This window comes from Indicator indicator, chromosome 16 (assembly GCF_027791375.1).
Source record: "Indicator indicator isolate 239-I01 chromosome 16, UM_Iind_1.1, whole genome shotgun sequence".
Classification (NCBI taxonomy): domain Eukaryota; kingdom Metazoa; phylum Chordata; class Aves; order Piciformes; family Indicatoridae; genus Indicator; species Indicator indicator.
This window is the reverse complement of record NC_072025.1, coordinates 19,644,226-19,662,567: the sequence shown is the minus strand read 5'-3', so window position 1 is coordinate 19,662,567 and position 18,342 is coordinate 19,644,226. Positions and strand designations below refer to the sequence as shown.

At 45.3% G+C, this 18,342-nt stretch overlaps 1 protein-coding gene across 1 annotated transcript in view; it reads left to right on the top strand.

The window, feature by feature from the left end:
• AGBL1 (AGBL carboxypeptidase 1) overlaps positions 1 to 18,342 on the top strand; it is a 302,915-nt gene that overhangs the window by 82,613 nt on the left and 201,960 nt on the right. The gene's annotated exons all lie outside the window — the stretch shown is intronic.

The following is an 18,342-nucleotide window of genomic DNA, read 5'->3' as shown; positions in this document are numbered from 1 at the left end:
AGCAATGTGCTTGCTAAAGGATGAAGACTTGGTGTTTGTGCCTCGAGATAAAAGCAGAGGTCAGGAAAGGGTTTTTTCCAGCTGCTCACATTATTGCCCAATTGCTCATGTGTCTTACTGAACAGGTTATTGGTTTTCACACATTGTAAGGTCTGGAGCTTCTGTTCATGAAGGGTGCAAAGTGGTTGGCCTGAAGGTAGGAAGGTTTGCCCCTCAACATCTGGGTTAGATCAGCTGTTTCTAGTTGGTAGAGGTGAAGTTCTGGGTGGCCATGAGCCAGTAATGTGCCCTTGTGGCCAAGAAGACTGATGGCATCCTGGGGTATATTAGAAGGGCTGTGGCTGGTAGGTCAGAGAGAGGTTCTTCTATTCTGCCTTGGTGAGGCTGCATCTGGAATACTGTGTCCAGTTCTGGGCCCCTCAGTTCAAGAAGAGAGAAGTGGTTGAAAGAATCCATCACAGAGCCATAAAGCTGCTGAAGGCAGTGGAACATCTCCCTGCTGAGGACAGGCTGAGGGAGCTGGGACTCTTTAGCTTGGAGCAGAGGAGCCTGAGGGGTGCCCTTATTCATGGTGATAAAGGTGTGCAGGGCAGTGTTGGGAGGATGGAGCCAGGCTCTACTCAAGGATGTCCAACGACAGGACAAGGGGCAGTGGGGGCAAACTGGAGCAGAGGAGGTGCCATGGGAACAGAAAGAAAAGCTTTTGGTAGCAAGGTTGGGTAGAGTAATCAAAAAGTGGGCTCTGCCACTCTTACAGCACTCTTTTCATTGCTTTTAGTTTGGGAATTCTGCCTGAGTTCAGGCTTAGGGGAAGATGGTAAAGTCTTGCACAGATTGTGTTAGAGAACTTCTATGCTATGACAGAAACCAGAGTGCATCCTGCTAACGAGAAGCTTGATACTTCTAGGGTTTTTTTGTTTGTGTGGTTTTTGAATTTTTCTTTTTTTCGAGATCTTATGGGTCTTGCACTCCAACAACAGGCTTCTGCTATGCACAGGCAAAACCTCCCTCAATTCCCAGAACTAACAGACTGGAAGCAGTGTGGGTGGCATTATAAGGCTCATGTTGTTTTCACCTTTGTCCCTTTAAATTGGGAAGTTTCTTGGTGCTTCTAAATCTTGGCTGCCTGCTTTGGTGAGACTGTCTGTTGCAGCTCACTTTAAAATAGAAAAGCCATTCATCTGATACCTCAAGGCTTTGAATACTTTCTGGAAAACATCGATCCGATTTCTGAATTTAATGTTCCAAGCTGCACATTCTTTTTGTCTAATAAAGGCTGACCTAGCTAGTCATGCACTACAAATGATCAGTTGTTTGGATTGTGTGCAACAGCTTTACTGCCTGCTTGCTAGAGCTGCAAGCAGAAAGTTTGTTCACCTACTCTGCCCTGCTGAGACCAAACTTGCAATACTGTGTCCAGTTTTGGGCTCCTCAGGTCAAGAGAGACAGGGCTCTGCTGGAGAGAGTCCAACAAAAAGCTGTGAGGATGACTGGGGGACTGGAACATCTCTGCTATGAAAAGAGAGTGAGAGCCCTGGGGCTGTTTAGTGTGGAGAAGTGAGGGCTAAGTGGGGATCTGATGAATGCCTGTACATATCCGAGGGGTGGATGTCAGGATGAAGGTGCCCAGGATCTTTTTGGGGGTGCCCAGTGACAGGACAAGGAACAACAGGTGCTGGAGCACAAGAGGTTCCACCTTAACATGAGGAGACACTTCTTTATGGTGAGGGTGACAGAGTACTAGAACAGGCTGCCCAGAGAGGCTGTGGAGTCTCCTTCTCTGGAGACTTTTCAAACCTCCTTGATGCATTTCTGTGTGACCTGCCACACGTGATCCTGCTTTGGTAGGGGGGTTGGACTGGATGATCTCTGGAGGTCCCTTCCAAACCCTAACACTCTGTAATGCTGCCCACATGCATATGAGGGGATCTGCACTGATGTAAAACACAGCAAAGGGTATTTCTCAGTGCTGGTCTTCCTATTAATCTGCCTGAGAGCATCAGTGAGGGAGGTGGCCTGTTTGCAATAGACTGTGCAGTGTGTTTTGTGTCTGTAACTCTGAACACCTGCCTTTTCCAGTTCCCACCTGCAAGGTCGTTTTGCTGGAAGGGTCTATGCATATTTCTGCCTGACCTGTTTAAGTGAGTTTAATTTCTCTAATTGGGGAACAGGATCCCTTGCTGCATAACTGAGGCAGCCATTCCTACACCATTAAAACAAGTAGAGCAATACATTGCAACTAGGAGTTTGCAGATGCCACAGGCTGATACTTCTTGTTGCTTGGAACTGACAGGTTCTAGAAACAACCATTTGTCATTAATGGCCTGCAATTATACAGCAATATTGAAATAGCACTAAAAATACCTTGTAATGATTTTTCCCCCTCCTTTTTTAAATGCTGGTGAGCTAGGGAGAGGATTTGTCCATCTCTACATCAAAGAGGAACTTGTTAGGCTCTCTGAGCTTGCCCACCTGTTTCTAAGGCAGAAATAGAAATTGCTAATAAACAAGTGGAGACAGCTGCCATGTTCTGACTGCAAATGTGCTGATAAGATCAACTAGTTGATGAGTGACACAGTGCAAAGTGCACCTGAGCTAAACTTGGATGTCTGTATCATTTCAGGACACTTATTATGTGGCTGTTGGATGTGGCCTCCTGGCTGACAGAAAAATATGTGCACTGGGTGTCTCATTTTAGGTCATTTTGAGGATTTTGTCATTTTTTTTCCTTATTGTTTTGTGTGGGTTTTTTTTTTTTTAATTCTGACTTTTCCCTGCTTTATTTTCATGTGTGATTTCACAGAACTAGGTAGCAGAAGGAATAGTAGTAGTCAGTGGAACTCTTCTGCCTTCTGAACAGAAGGTTGGGAGGGAAAGTTGCATTTTGGAAGTCACCAGCTACCCATTATATCTGTAAACAGACCTCCTAATGAATTGCTTTGCTAGCTTTGTCAGGACAGGCTTTTTTTTAATAAGGCATGTGGCATCCTAAAGATGTTCCATGCCTTTTCTCCTTGCTCCATCTTAACTTTATGCTAATGAACTTTGCATAATCAAATCAGGCCCTGGAACCAACAGGCCTCGTTCCAGATCTTAACTCTGCTTCCTGAGGAAGGCATTTTTTCAGTAACATTCAGAAAATTCTATCTATCAAATCACCAGTGCATTTAAAATTTAATTTGCTCTATCAATTGCAATTGTCTTGCTACTTAGCTGTGGGGGGATTAAAAAAAAAAGTTGTAATTTTCTTTGCCACTTTATAATTCTTTTTTACAAGCTTTTTCTCTTCATTGAATTTAACGAACTGTTCTTCTGTCTTAGCCTGGCTGCTGCTTCTGTGCCTTTGAAATAGGTGAGGCTAAATAATAGAAAGAGATTATTTATTAAAACAGGAACAGGAGCCAGCAGTGTGCCCAGGTGGCTAAGAAGGCCAAGGGCATTCTGGCCTGGATCAAAACCAAACCAGTGTGGCCAGCAGGAGTAGGCAGTGATGAAGCCCTGCTGAGTTCACAGCTTTAAGCACTGGGTTCAGTTCTGGGTACCACAGGATAGGAAAGACATTGAGGTGCTGGAGAGTGCCCAGAGAAGAGCTGCAAGGCTGGTGAGGGCTTTGGAGGGCATCATTCAAGGAGCAGCTGAGGGAGCTGGGGGTGTTTAGTCTGGAGAAGAGAAGACTGAGAGGAGATCTCATTGCTCTCTACAGCTACCTGAAAGGAGGTTGGAGTGAGGCTGCTGTTGGTCTCTTCTCCCAAATAACCAGTGACAGAACAAGAAGAAATGGGTTTGAGTTGTGCCGGGGAGGGTTAGATTGGACATGAGGAAAAACTTCTTCAGTGAGAGAGTGGTGAGAGGTTGGAACAGGCTGCCCAGGGAGGTGGTGAACTCCCCATCCCTGGAGGTGTTGAAGGAGCTGTAGATGTAGTGCTTCAGGATGTGGTTGAGTGGTTGTGGTAGTTGGGTTATGGTTGGACTGGATGATCTTTACGGTCTTTTCCAGCTTCAATGATTCTCTGATGGGGACAGATGTGATATGTACAAGTGAACAAGGAAGTCAGAATGAGGTTGGAAGTTCGTATTAACATGCAGATAAAGAAGGACTTCTGGGCATCATGGATTTTTCTTTTGATTCTTCCAAAGGTTCTAGACTTCCTAGTTTTTATTCTCTTTTTCAAGAAAACCTACTAAAACATTCCACTTCCTTTCATTCCTCCCTTGCTGCTTTCATATCATCTTTCACTTCCTCTGTGAGTCTGGAAGCATGACATGAATTGCTGGATGCAGGAATATCACAGCAGCCTGTGAAAGTGCCTGTGCTAATTTTAAGAAGGATAGATGGGTTCCAGAATGAAAATGACAGCTGTGTCATATCATCATGGTACAGGACAACTAACACAGAGAGGACTCTACTGATGATGTTTAAGTGCAGGATTCAATTCCTTCTCATGGCCAATGAGAAGAGGAGGAGGAAGTGCTTCAAGGTAATGGATTGTGCAGAAAATCATTTAGGTGAACGTAGATGGCACAGGACTTCATGCCTGGGGTTTGGGAAACCGACATTGAGCTGCCAACTCTGTGACTGATTTGCATTTTATCCTTGGGCAACTTCCCTGATTTTTCTGTAAATCCCTGCTTTCTTAATTTGGAACACAGTTGAACCATGTAATCTTCAGTCTGTGAAGTTTTTCAGGTGAAGATAAGTGTGGTGGAATTTATTATTGATGGCATCTGACTGACATGGCTCCCAAAGGATGTTCAGGTCTCATGGTGAACACCTAGTAGGTAGTGATTGAAGTGGAGATCAAGAGGAGAGGTGTATGGATAGGAGAGCAGGCAGTCCTTAAATTCCTTTTGGGTCAGGCTATGGCAGCCAGAAATATAAACAAAGGGAAGATTTTATGGTAAACAAAAAAGGCTGCAATGGATAATGCAGGGTCATGAACGTGATCCAAGGGCTGGAACACCTCTGCTGTGAGGGCAGTCTGAGGGAGCTGAGGGTGTTCAGCCTGGAGAAGGGAAAACTTCAGGGGGACCTTAGAGATGCATTATAATACCTGAAGGGATCCTGCAGGAAGGCTGCAGAGAGACTTTTCCTGAGGGTGTCTAGAGACAGGACAAGGGAGACTGGTTTAATAGCTGAGGGAGAGCAGGGTTAGACTGGATCTTAGTAAGAAGTTCTTCAGTACAAGGGTGGTGAGACTCTGGCATAGGCTGTCTAGGGAAAGCATGGATGCTTCCTCCCTGGGGTTTTTCTAGGCCAGGTTGGATGAGGCTAGTTGAGAGGTATCCATGCCTGTGGAGGGGAGGTTGGAGTAGATGATCTCTGAGATCCCTTCCAACATGAACTGTTCCATGAAAATATTTGACTTTATTTTTCCTTTGTGCCTGCTACACTGGAGGAATTTCTGAGAAACTGTGTTGTCTGGTATTTCCTGGTGCTCCCTACCTAGCCATGTGTACCCCTGTTGCAAAAGGTGCAAGCAGAACTGAGGTCATTCCTTCCTCTTCCTGACCAGCAGTGGACAGGGTAGGCTCTAACAAGATTAGTGTCTCAGCTGCTTTGTCACTTCATAGAGCTGTGTAGGTCACCCTAACACAGCTTGGAAATTTGTATTGTGGTGGAGCAGGCATTGAAGGCTGTTCTTGAAGCACAGTCCTGTAAATCCTGGCCTCTGGCAGCCCAAGCTGTTTAGTTATGTTTTATGGATCAGGTCATATCGTGTCTGTCACAGCTTCCAGATGCCAAACTCCTTCTGTGACAGCTGAGTCGAGCATTTCAAAAGGGCACAAAAACAACGGCTGGAGGGTCACCATGAGGCACAACTTAACACATGGGAACTGTTCTTCACAAAGAGCAAATGGCCAGAGGCAAAAGAGGAAGCCAGAGACTTGGAGGTGTCATTGGCTGTGGTGCTGCTTCTATCCTTGTTCTCCCTGTGTTTAGCACTTGCTGTGAATGAGCAATAAAAAGGTAGTCAGCATGCAAAAGAGAAGACTCTAAAGGGACCTTAGAGCTGCCTTCCAATAGCTGAAGGGATCCTACAGGAAGGCTTCAGAGGGACTTTTCATCAGGGTGTCTAGCAATAGGGCAAGGGCAAATGTTTTGAAGCTGAGGGGAGAGGAGGTTTAGACTGGATCTTAGGCAGCTCTTCAGTATGAGGGTGGTGAGACTCTGGAATAGGCTGCCCAGGGAGGTTGTGGATGCCTCCTCTCTGGAGGTGAGGAAGGCCAGGTGGGATGAGGGCTTGAGTAGCTGAGTCTAGTTGAGAGTTGTCCCTACCATGGTGGGGAGATTGGAGTAGATGATCTCTTAAGTCCCTTCCAACCTAAGCCATTCTATGATGGTTCAACAATTCTATGATTCTGACTTTCTTCTAATCTCTGTGCATAGGTCATGGGCCTGCAAGCCACATGGAATATCTGTAGACAGACTTGAAACAATGCTCCTGCTCATAAGTCATAACTTGCTGCTTGATTTCATACCCTCTATCATAACACTCCCAGGAGCCACCTTCTAACTTGTCAAAGGTCTTTCCCACCAGCTGGAATATCACTTGCAATGGAGATAGTGTGACCTTATTTGTCAGCCTATCAAGATTTAACTTGAAATTAGGCTCAGCCCAGATAAAACAATCTTTGTTTGCACAAAGGGTAGTACTGCTGAAATGCTCCCTATGAGGCCATCAAACCTGCCTCAAATAAAACTTAATAGACAGAAATCAAATCAAATCAAATTAAAGCATGCAGCTAATGCATGCAAACTGTAAAATGGATTTGGATTATGAAGAGGCAGTGAAAGTGAATAGTTGGTTTCTTCATCCATGACAGAAGCAGAGTAAATAATAGAGAGAGAAATCATTTAAGGAGATCTTTTGATTTTGAGAGTTGATGGGGATGTTAGGTGGCAGGTGAAGGTTATTTTTGATGTAAGGTATTTCTCATTACCTGTATATTTTCACAGTTAGAAAACATCAGTTAGAAATCTCTTCCTATTTTGAAAACAAGGTATTAGCATAAGAGGCTTTGTTAGAGGGAGCAGGAAGATAAATCATCTTTGCAGTGCTAGCCATTAGCCTGTCATGACCATGATTTACAGGGGATTTTCTTTTATTTAAATAAGTGCTTATTTCTAAAGCATGCTGATAGTTTGCTGAATAGAAGATTAAGTGGTGGGGAATGCTGTGAAATGGAATGCTTTTGATGTGAGTGTGTCTTGTGGCAGGTAAGAGAGAGCAGCTTGTGCAGGCTGTAAAAGGTGGCTGAGCTACAATGAAAGAGTTTTGTGGCAGTGCTGATTGGAAAAGTTCTGATGGGGAAATGGTGGAGGGAAAATGCAGGAAGCCCTGGGATTGAGGAAACCTTGCAGTGTCAGCTTCAGGAAGCTAGTCTGTGTACTGCACATCAGGAATTCAAGCTGATTAGCATCCATCTCTTGTGCTGTTAAATTATTTGCCTAAAAGAACCTTCTGGAGAAGTTAATTGGTTTTAATAAACTGAATATCATTCAGCGAAGTGCAACACAGAACCAAAACTTCTGGTGTGCAGATTTCTACTTGTGCAGTGGTCCATGGAGAGACTGGGAAGGACATTGTGTGTTCCACTTTTAATTTTGTTCCTTATGGGACTGCAAAACTGTCTTGTGGCCTGACTCTTGCACTCACAAGTACCTCTTTTTGTGCTTTGTTTAGCAACTTGAGGGGGAAAAGCAGGAGCAGACCATTTTTCCTTCCCATAGCCTTCCTACCATCCTATTTATATGAAGAAACAATTTTCTACAGACTTCTAGACTTGCTAGCTTGCTGTTCTGCTGCCTGTAGTGCTTGACATAAGAAGAATCACAGAATGGCTCAGGTTGGAAGGGACCTCAGTGATCATCTCCTCCAACCTCCCCACCATGGGCAGGGACACCTCTCAACTAGACTCAGCTGCTCAAGGCCTCATCCCATCTGGCCTTGAATATCTTCAGGGAGGAGGCATCCACAACCTCCCTTGGCAACCTTTTCCAGAGTCTCACCACCCTTGTACTGAAGAACTCCTTCCTAAGATCCAGTCTAAACCTCCTCTCCCTCATCTCGAAACCATTCCCCCTTGTCCTGTTGCTAGACAGCCTTATGAGAAGTCCCTCTGCAGCCTCCCTGTAGGATCCCTTCAGGTACTGGGCAATGGTGCTGCATATGCCATGGTACAAGCTCATTTTGCCAACACCACTTTTGTTGTCATAATGATCTGATTGAAAGACCTTTTTTATGTTGCTGCCTTCTTAGCCTTGTCTTGCTGAGTTCTTTGGGAAGTTCGTCTAAGAACTGGCTAAGACAAAATTCATTGTTCAAAACTGGGAGACAGGTTTGCCTTATCAATTTCCTGCCTGTAGAAAGTAAAATTTCCTTTGGGGATCAGCTCTGGGTAATGCAGTCCTAAAATTTAGGATAGACTTGGACAGCAATAACCTAAGGGTCGATTTAGTGATACCACAAATGAGGTGAACCTGCAGAAGGTCCTTGACTGTTATGTTGCTGTAGTAAAATGTTAGAAGATGCCTTTTTGTCTGAGATTTTAGCATGGAGCAAAACACACAAGTTAAAACTCTCATAGCTTCCTTACTGTAGGAGAAATATAGGGCAATATTTTTCAGAAACATTCCCTGCCAGGATGCGTGTGGAGCACTGGAGTGATAAATATCAAATCAAGTGAAGACCAAGAATTTATTTTTCCCCTTAGAGTCAATCTGTGCAGCTTTTATCTTAACAAAAATTGATATTTTATCCCTTTGATAATGAGAAGCTCTGATTGCACTTCCTTTTAATATATTTCACTTCTTACAAATCATTCCCTAAGGAAGACCTCAAGTTGGAGGCAGAGATGGATCTGTGCCTCTTAAAGGCACAACACATGTTTAAGAACAAACATTGCTTTATGCTGTAGGTAGCATTAGGTGGGTTTTAAATCTCTGTTCTTTATAGGCAGCTTGTGGGCAAAAAGCTCTTTACTATAGAATTTTGTCCTTTGCAGAGCAGAATAGCTTGAAGGACTACACAACAGCTAACTTATTTTCCTGTTTAATTTGGCTACTATTTCCAGTGGTGAAAAGAACACTTTCAGGTGCTCCATTTTTTTTCCATACCTATTTTAGGGTTAACAGAGACCAGTGCAAGTCTTAGGTTGGTCCCATCCTGCCACAGGCAGAGAGACTAGACAAAATACTAAGATGTTCACACAGCTTTTTGCCATTCCTCTCCTGCTTGGATTCCCAGAAGATTGGTTTGTTTGTTTGTTTTCCCCCCCTCCGCTTCAGAAAAATTAAGGGCTTTGGAACAGGATCCATTGAAATTAGTAAAGAAAACAAATGCCTGTGGGGTTACTTCTGTCCCCAGCTACTGCAAGATTGTTGTGTGCAGATTGGAGTCTTCTGCTCTGGGCAATGTGGTTTTAATGCTAACTTCTGCATCTCCACGGGGGAGGCTCTTCAGTGTAACTCTCTGATATTCAGCCTAAATGTTTCTTTGTGAAGTTTCAGCCCATTACCCCTGGCTCCAGCCCAGTTTAGTACTCCCAGCAATTCCTCTTGGTGCTGTGCCTGCTCACAAAGTGATGGCAGTGAAGGTCATGGGGCGTTGTGGTGGAGTAAAGGCTGCTCTCTCCTAAGTAGGAGATGTGTGTTGAGGCATTGCTTGAAGTGTGAAAGCCATTTGCTCCTGGAGTGTGCTCTGGGGGCAATCCTCCTGTAAGTGACTCCTGCTGCAGACTGTCCACCTGCCTCCCTTCACTTCTGCAGGGAAGGCATTCCTGGCATCCGTGGAGCTGGGGGGGGGGGCAGCCTATACCTCTGAGTTCACAGCTCACTGATGCTCTGCCCTCTAAGTGCAAAGGCAGCTTGATCCCTTCAGTGATCAGACCCTCGGAGGTCCCTCTGGCAAGGGACACAACTAGAAAGTGCAGAGTTTTTGCTCTGACAGTGTTGAAATGTGCCTTCCAAACCAGATATATGGGCTGGGAGTGAGTAGTAGATATATAGAATGAAATGTAAAAGTAAGGGGTGAAAATATTGCTGTTTTGCAGCTGAAGTCTTATTAAAGTTCTGTCTGTCTTGTTTGGGCAAATTCTTCCGAAAGTATCATGTGTCACCAAAATCCCATTAAACTGTCACATAAATTATCAGAGTTTCTTTTTTCCATCACTGTGGATTACCCAGGGAGATATTTTTATGACAATTGAAGCTTTTTCAGGCTGCTCCTCCTGCCTGATTTCATTTCAGATGAAATCCTTCTCTCGGAAAACAGCCCATGGATTTCATGGCTCTATGGATCTCTGTACTCTGCCTGTTCAGCAGTTATCCTGTAGGTCTCTGATGCATTTATCTCCTGCCTGCATCTTCTTTTAGGCATGCAACAGTTTAGGGCAATACTGCCATGTCTGCAGTCATACTGAATGAGAACACTATCCAGTCTGTTTTGATGAATCTCTGCTCCAGTATCTTCTGAGCAGTCACTGACTCGTTCTTCTCTCAATCTGGTTTTATCCTCATACAAAAAAAAAAAAAAAAAAGAAAAAAAAAACAAACAAAAAACAAACAACCAGGAGGTGAGGGTCACACATACTTGAAAATCCTTCTTTTTCTACTTGCCAGGTCTTGGAGGTCTTGCATCTCTGTAAGAAAATCTGTTTTTCCCATGCTGGCTGGAAAACATATGGATTGATGGTCAGGCTATGGGAGTACAAAACACTTGAGTATCTGAAATTGCCTGCTGCTGCAGAACAAATTAAGGCTGTAATGTGTGTGTTATAGAAGCAGGGCATAACAGACCCTTGCCTGCCTTTGACAGATAATCTGCAGCTCCCTACATCAGATAGCTGGATAATCTGTTGGGAGGACTCTTGGGGATGATTGCAGTGTTTGTTTCTTGTCCCTTTCAAAGACTGCATACACTGAAGCTGAAAACCAGTAGACCTAAGGATAATAGAGAGGCTTTGGAAGATAATTACTAATGAGAGGAAACCCAGTAATTATGTTAATACAATCTTAAAATGGTGAGATTGTCACTAGCAAAGCAGGCAAGACAGTATTTCCCATAAGTATTTCCAATGTGTATGTGGGGAAGAAGCCCAAATGAAGGCAAAATATTAAGATGATTCAATATTTCTGATTAGTTGCTAATTAGCAGTCCTCTTCTTGAATTTACTCCTGGGGAATCTGGCTGAAGGGAGCAGAGAGACCTGCTGAGAGCTTGCAGCCCTCATGAAAGCTGCTGCTGAGACCTGGGCAGGACTAGGAGCTGTGGTGGTAAACTTCAGGGCTGTGTAGCTGGCTCCAGCCCTTAGTCATCACATTGAGTGGCTCCAGCACCAGTGTGATGAGCCACAGAGCCCTCCAGCATGGTGCACAGGAAAATGGGAATCTCTGGGAAGCAGTTCATGGGCCGGCAGGAGTGGTGGTGGCCACTCAGCAGAAAGCCCTTACCTCTCTGAACTCTGCACCTGACACAACTGCCAATGGCATCCTGGCCTGGATCAGGCATAGTGTGGCCAGCAGGACAAGGGAGGTTATTCTTCCCCTGTACTCAGCACTGGTCAGGCCACACCTTGAGTACTGTGTCCAGTTCTGGGCTCCTCAATTCAGGAGAGGTGTGGAGGTACTGGAACATGTCCAGAGAAGGGCAACAAAGCTGGGGAGGGGTCTGGAACACAAACCCTATGAGGAGAGGCTGAGGGAGCTAGGGGTGTTTAGCCTGGAGAAGAGGAGGCTCAGGGGAGACCTCACTGCTGTCTACAACTCCCTGAAGGGAGGTTGTAGCCAGGAGGGGGTTGGGCTCTTCTCCCAGGCAATCAGCACCAGAACAAGAGGACACAGTCTCAAGTTGTGTCAGGGGAGGTATAGGCTGGAGATTAGGAGGAAGTTCTTTGTGGAGAGGGTGATTGCCTGTTGAATGGGCTGCTCAGGGAGGTGGTGGAGTTGCCTTCACTGGAGACATTCAAGAGAAGACTGAATGAGGCACTTAGTGCCATGGTCTGGTTGATTGCTTAGGGCTGGGTGATAGGCTGGACTGGATGAGCTTGGAGGTCTCTTCCAACCTGGTTGATTCTATGACACAGCTGCCTTGCCAGAACTCTTGTGGGAACATGCTGCCACCCCAGTGCCAGGCTGCAGGGTGGGCTCAGTTCTTAGGTCAGCACTGGCCAGCAGCCGGAAACACTCCTGTGGGAAAGTAAGTCCAACTGGAGGCACTCCTCTGCTTACTGACATAGCTCCACAAGGAAGCTTGCTTGTCATCACTCTAAGAAGGCAGCTGCACTGTTAACAGCCAACTGGTTTCAGTTTTGAAGCTCACTGTTACCCAGGCAGCTCAGAGAGTGTGCAGAGTGAGGCAGGATGTGCCAGTGGATCTGGAGTTGGCATATCCAAAACTGGATCATAATACAGTGGTTGGAAATCCCAGCTAGACTGGTTCAGATCCACACACTTAGAATGGGGATGTTCTATAGTGAAACAATTGGCAAAGGGTTGCAGTAGGTTTTTCAGGAGTACAAATTCTGAAAATAAGATTTGATTGCTCCTCCATCTTCCTCAAGAGGTATGCTTTGATTGGAACAGGAATTAGTTCAGGTGGGATATAGGCTGGGTAGTGAATGGCTTGAGAGCAGCCCTGAAGAAAGGGACCTGGGGGTGCTGGTGAATGAGAAGCTCAACATGAGCCACCAGTGTGCACTTGCAGCCCAGAAACCAATCACAGCCTGAGCTGCATCAAGAGAAGCATAGCCAGCAGCTCAAGGGAGTGATTCTTCCTCTCTACTCCCCTCTGAGACCCCACCTGGAGTACTGCATCCAGCTCTGGAGCCCTTATTACAAGAAGGATCTGGAGGTGCTGGAACATGTCCAGAAAAGGGCCATGAGGGTGATCAGAGGGTTGGAGCACCTCTCCTATGAGGACAGACTGAAAGAGTTGGGGCTGTTCAGTCTGGAGAAGAGAAGGCTCTGAGGAGACCTTCTTGGGGCCATCCAGTATCTGAAGAGGGCTGCAAGAAAGCTGGGGAGGGACTTTTTCAGAATGTCAGGTAATGATAGCACCTAGGGGGAAAGGAGAAAAACTAGAAGTAGGTAGATTCAGATGGGATGTTAGGAAGAAATTCTTCCCCATGAGGGTGGTGAGACACTGGCACAGGTTGCCCAGGGAGGTGATGGAAGCCTCATCCCTGGAGGTTTTTGCAGCCAGGCTGGATGTGGCTGTGAGCAACCTGCTGTAGTGTGGGGTGTCCCTGCCCATGGCAGAGGGGTTGGAACTGGCTGATCCTTGAGGTCCCTTCCAACCCTAACAATTCTCATATTTTATGGTTTCTCATTGGCTTCACTTGTACACAAGGTGACACTGAATAGTGAGAGTGGTTCCTGCTACCTGCAGAGCTTGGGGTTTTGCAGTCTGCCCCCCAAACAGACTTGACAACTCACTTCACCAATCTCCTGGAGTTAAGCAGTGGTATTAGGCTGTCAGGGCTTACCAAAGCTGGGTAGTCCATGCCCATATTCAGCTCTCTGATCATCTCTGATTCAGAGGTGAATGAATTCATAAAACACACACAAAAAGAGGTTGCCAGGCAACTTGGAGCCTGAACCTCCCCCACCAAGCTATGAAGGTAGGGAAGAGGCAGCCGAGGTGATTTGCAATGTTCACTTCTTTGCCATAGGTAAGAGTAATAATGCTTCTAATATAGACCTACTTAAGCTGGTTGATCATCCTGGAAAACAGCAGCTGGTCCTGCCAAACAGGGTGTTTTCCCTCTGTCTTAAGATGTGTCTGATTTTTGGATCAGTATCAGCAAGCAGACAGCATGTTGTGGGAGAGGAGATAGGGAGGAAAGAAATATTCTATCTTAAGGCATCTGGAAGCCTAACAACTACTGGAAAAGTTTTAGGAGGGGTGTAAAGTGTCTGACACAGATTCTGCCTCAGATCAGCCTCATCTTTTTTGTCATGTTAGTATTTGATGCTTTTTACCAATATACTTTAATATATTCATTGTGCACCACACCATATCCTGTGTTGTCTCCAGCTTTGTGTAGCTATGCAGCCTTGGACTTACCAGATGTATCCAGGACAGGATGCAGCTGTGACATGCATGGAAGTGCTGTGTCATGGCATTCCTGCTTACCCAGCATTTGACTCAGAATACCCCACAGCGCCCTCAGCTAATTAAGTTGGGAGAGTTTAGCTTTCTTGGTTTCTGTCTACTGTGTCCTGGGGTAAACCTGTGTAGCGTTGGTGGTAAAGCCATGCTGCATTTAGGCACAAGGGAAAAAAAGTATCATTCTTAATAGCCATGGGCTGAGGGTAAAGAGAAAAAAGCTATGCAAAAGCACAGACAGAAAAATTCCAGTCAAGACCTGGATCTGGGTTGAATTTCTCACATGCTGTGTAAATAATTCCCACTGCTTCCTTATAAAATCCTAGCCCTGTGTTGTTTCAGTGCCCTGTCCCTTTACAAATGGCATGATACAAAACTCAGCTTGAAATAATTTAAAGCATCAGTACAGGTCAGGGCATCTGGAACTGCAAATGCAGTTCTTTCTGTGCTCCTCTTGATGAGGGACACTGCTGGGTTAATGAGGTTCTGTTCCTTTCTTTCAGGCTGCTCTTTTCCCAGCTGATGTCACAATTAGTGACATCAAAGTCACCTCTTAGTGAACTCTGGTGAAGACATGACTAGAGGAGGGTCCTTGCAAGAGGCAGGAGATTTAGCAGCAAGTTAGCCACACTGGAAGAACAAAGTTCTCATTTTAATTAATCTGTAAACAGCCAGAATGAGTGAAGAGAAGGGAAGTAATAGGTTAGAAGAACTACTACTCAAAGGGGTTTTACTCAAAGTTTTGCAAGAGGAATCAGTGATACTTTCATCTCTCACCTAAGGTATTGATGGTGCCATGCTGTATTCTGGGCATATCAAGATTGAACACAGGGTAATGAGATGAGATCTGTTGGGTTAAGGCTTCATATAGCTTGTAAAGGGTTCCACTGCTTTCTCTTTTTGTTATTTACATTCCCAGAGAATCCTGTGTGCCATATGGGCTTTGCAAAGATTATTGGCTAACCTGAGCATTCTGGCAGTTTCCCCAGAACTTGAGGAGGATCTGCTGAAGTGTTGGCCTGAGGATTTTGAAGATAAGCTCAGCTCTGTGCCTGGAAGGATGTGTATGAAGAGATCCTGAAGATAGGTTTAGTGGAGCAGAGGCAGTAGTACAAAGGGCTCATAAAGAGCACAGAGAGAAGGGCAGGTAGGCATCAGTGTAAATCAATAACATCTGCTGGGTAGTCCTGGGGTGATCTGGTCAGGAAATCTTGACTGGTGTGTGCCAGTTGGAGTGCTGAGCATGGCTGGCCAGTGCTGCTGTCCACTGCTTCCACGAGCTTTAGTGTCTGTCATGGTTATCACAATATCAAGGCATGGAAGTAATTGGATATGCTGTAAAACATAGGACTGAGTGCCTCCTGATAGCCACAGAGTTCAATCTTTGTTTCCCAGACGTTTCAAGGGTAGCAAGTTTTGTGGCCATGTCATCAGCTCTTTGCTCTATTTGCTGCTTCAGGAGTCTTCATGCTGAGTGCAGTCTGGGGGGGCACTGTTTGGATATGGGATTTGGCTGTGATGGCTTCCATGGAAGGAGGAGGCAGCCAGCAAGCTCTGTGGTTTCTGCGCTGGCACATGCCTCTGTTACGACTCTCTTGTGGATGGGATGTCAGAGCTCTGGATGAGCTTGTCAGGAGGGGAGCTCTGAAAGGAAGCTTTAAGTGGAATAGAGAGGTTTCCTTGGCTGGACCTCCAGCATGTGGGGCCCTCCATTGCTGCCCCCCGGGAAAGCAATGTAGATGATTTCTGTCTGGTCTCTTCCCCCGCTTCCCACCCTTGCTATTTCCTGGGGTTTAAGATCTGGAAACTCCAGAAGCTTTTCTGACATCGAATCTAAGTAAGGCAAGCTTGACTTTGATCATCCTTGAGAGGAAGAACAGAAGTCAGGTCTCTGCTAGTCCCATGCTATTTGTAATTAGCAGAAGCATAGAAAAAATTCCTGCCCTTCTGAGATGAGAAAATCCTTGCTCGGTTTCTTGTTTTCTTGTTTTGACTGAGGAAATAACCTCTCAGTTCAGATGCTGTGCTCTCTCTTAATATACAGAAGAGATAAGAGTTATTAAAGCTGTATTCATCAATTGCAAAAGAGAGCATGTTTTATTTTGCTTCGTGCTCTTTACAGCTGTTGTCCATTAGGAGTCCTCAAGAGCCTCATTCCCAGCTACAACAGCACAGCCCTGGAAGTTCAGCTCAGCAGCCAGCCTGTGAAACAGCACTAAATCATGGTGATGGGAGAAAGGAGAAAATGGCCAAATGCAGCTGATGTCTTTGTGAAAGCTAGCTTTGGCTTGTTGCTATTTTAAAGCATTGCTATGGTAGGCTATAATGCACAGCTAGCTGGAGCAGAATAGAAATAGTCTGCTCTGATTATTATTTTGTTTTTCCTGACTGAGAGTTCTGCAGGAGCCAAAGGAATCTTTTTGCAGACCTTTAAGTGCCTTGTTGTTTATGCATTGGTCAAAATATACTAACCTCACAGTAAGGAAAGGAGTAAGAATGATAAAGGACAAATAGATGGCTGCTAAGAAAAAGAGAGTTCCAGTTGCTTTACTGGACCTGCTGATGATTGCTCTGTATGAGCTCTTTGAGCTGAGAGTGCAGTTCACTCTTCTAGTGCCCACCAGCTGCTTAAGAGGGAAGCAGGGAAGTGTGGAAACTTGGAGGGGGGTTTGTGTCCAGGTCTGAGTGCAGCCCTGGAAGATGTAAATAAGTTGTACTGTAATGTACCTAGTGAGCAGCAAAATTAGTGCCTGTTCTTTATCTGAGTGCTTTTCAACATGGTGTCCTGCCTTCCTGAGTTGTGTTAATTGATTAATGAGTTGTAAAGCATTTGGAAACTAAGTTAGGGAGGTGAGTGAAGGTATAGAACTTGCTCCTTCAGCATTTGTTTACCAAGGCACTCATCTGATGCCTTTGGTTCTTTTCTGTCCTGTTGCCACTCCCAAGCCTGTCAGTTGGGGTCTTTCAATTCACACAAGGGATCAGAGCCTGGGCACTGGCGCTGCAGGACGAACCTATCTTGGCATCCTCGTGATGTGCTGACAGAGAATGGTTTCCACTAAAGTAAATCTGTCAGGCTGACTTGTGACAATGGCCTGAGATTGTGAATGCTCACAAAAGGGTCATTTTAAGACCGATAATTGCTTTGTCCTTTCCCTTTATGTTCTGTGCCTGGCAGGTGTCTCCCTCTGCCTTCTCCCATTTCCTTGGCCCATCCATGGAGTATGCTCAGCACAGATGGGATTGTCAAAGAATCTGCTGTCAGACTTGGTCATTTCCAAGCATATGTACACTGAGAGCTTCTGGAGGCTTATAACTAGAGCAAATGCTGGTGCTTTTCCACAGCAATGGCAAATAACATACTTAAAGACAAGGAAACTTGCCCTCTTAAGTTGCAAGTCTGCTTCAAAAAGATTGCAGTAGAGCTTGTCAATGAAGTGCTTGGCAAGGCTTTTACTGTTTGTTTGTTTGTTTTTTTTTTTTTTTAATTATATATATTTTTTTTAAGAAGCAATCCCCTGTACCCTCTCCCTTGCCCCAAATCCCCCCAGCATGTTTCCCACGTCAAAAGTATTGCTCAAAACAGCTGAACTCTTCTAGTTAAAACTTCTGAAAGTCAGTTTTGCAAACCTGAGCATGCATCTGCATTATGTAAAGAAGAAAACTCCACCAAAAGCAACAGCCTGTCTTAGCTACTTGCATTGTTACTTCTGCATTGCATTGGATGGATGTGAAATGATGGTTAGCTTTGAGTGCTCTACCTCTGCAGTTCATCTGGTTAGCACATTAGTGTGTTTAGTTTTATGTTTAAATTGATTAGTTATGATTCTGACCCCACAATACTGGGGAGATCAGATAGCTTGCATGCTCTTGGGAGATGCCACCTTGAATACTGCATCCAGTTCTGGTGTCCCCAGCATGAGGACACAGAGCTGTTGGAGTTCAGAGGAGAGCCACAAAAATAATCCAAGGGCTGGAGCACCTCTGCTATGAGGGCAGGCTGAGGGAACTGGGGTTGTTCAGCCTGGAGAAGAGAAGGCTCCAAGGGGACCTCAGAGCTGCCTTCCAATAGCTGAAGAGATCCTACAGGAAGGCTGCAAAGGGACTTTTCATCAGGGTATTTAGAGACAGGACAAAGGGGAATGGTTTGAAGCTGAGGGAGAGCAGGGTTAGTCTGGAGCTTGGGAAGAAGCTCTTCAGTATGAGGGTGGTGAGACTCTGGAATAGGCTGCCA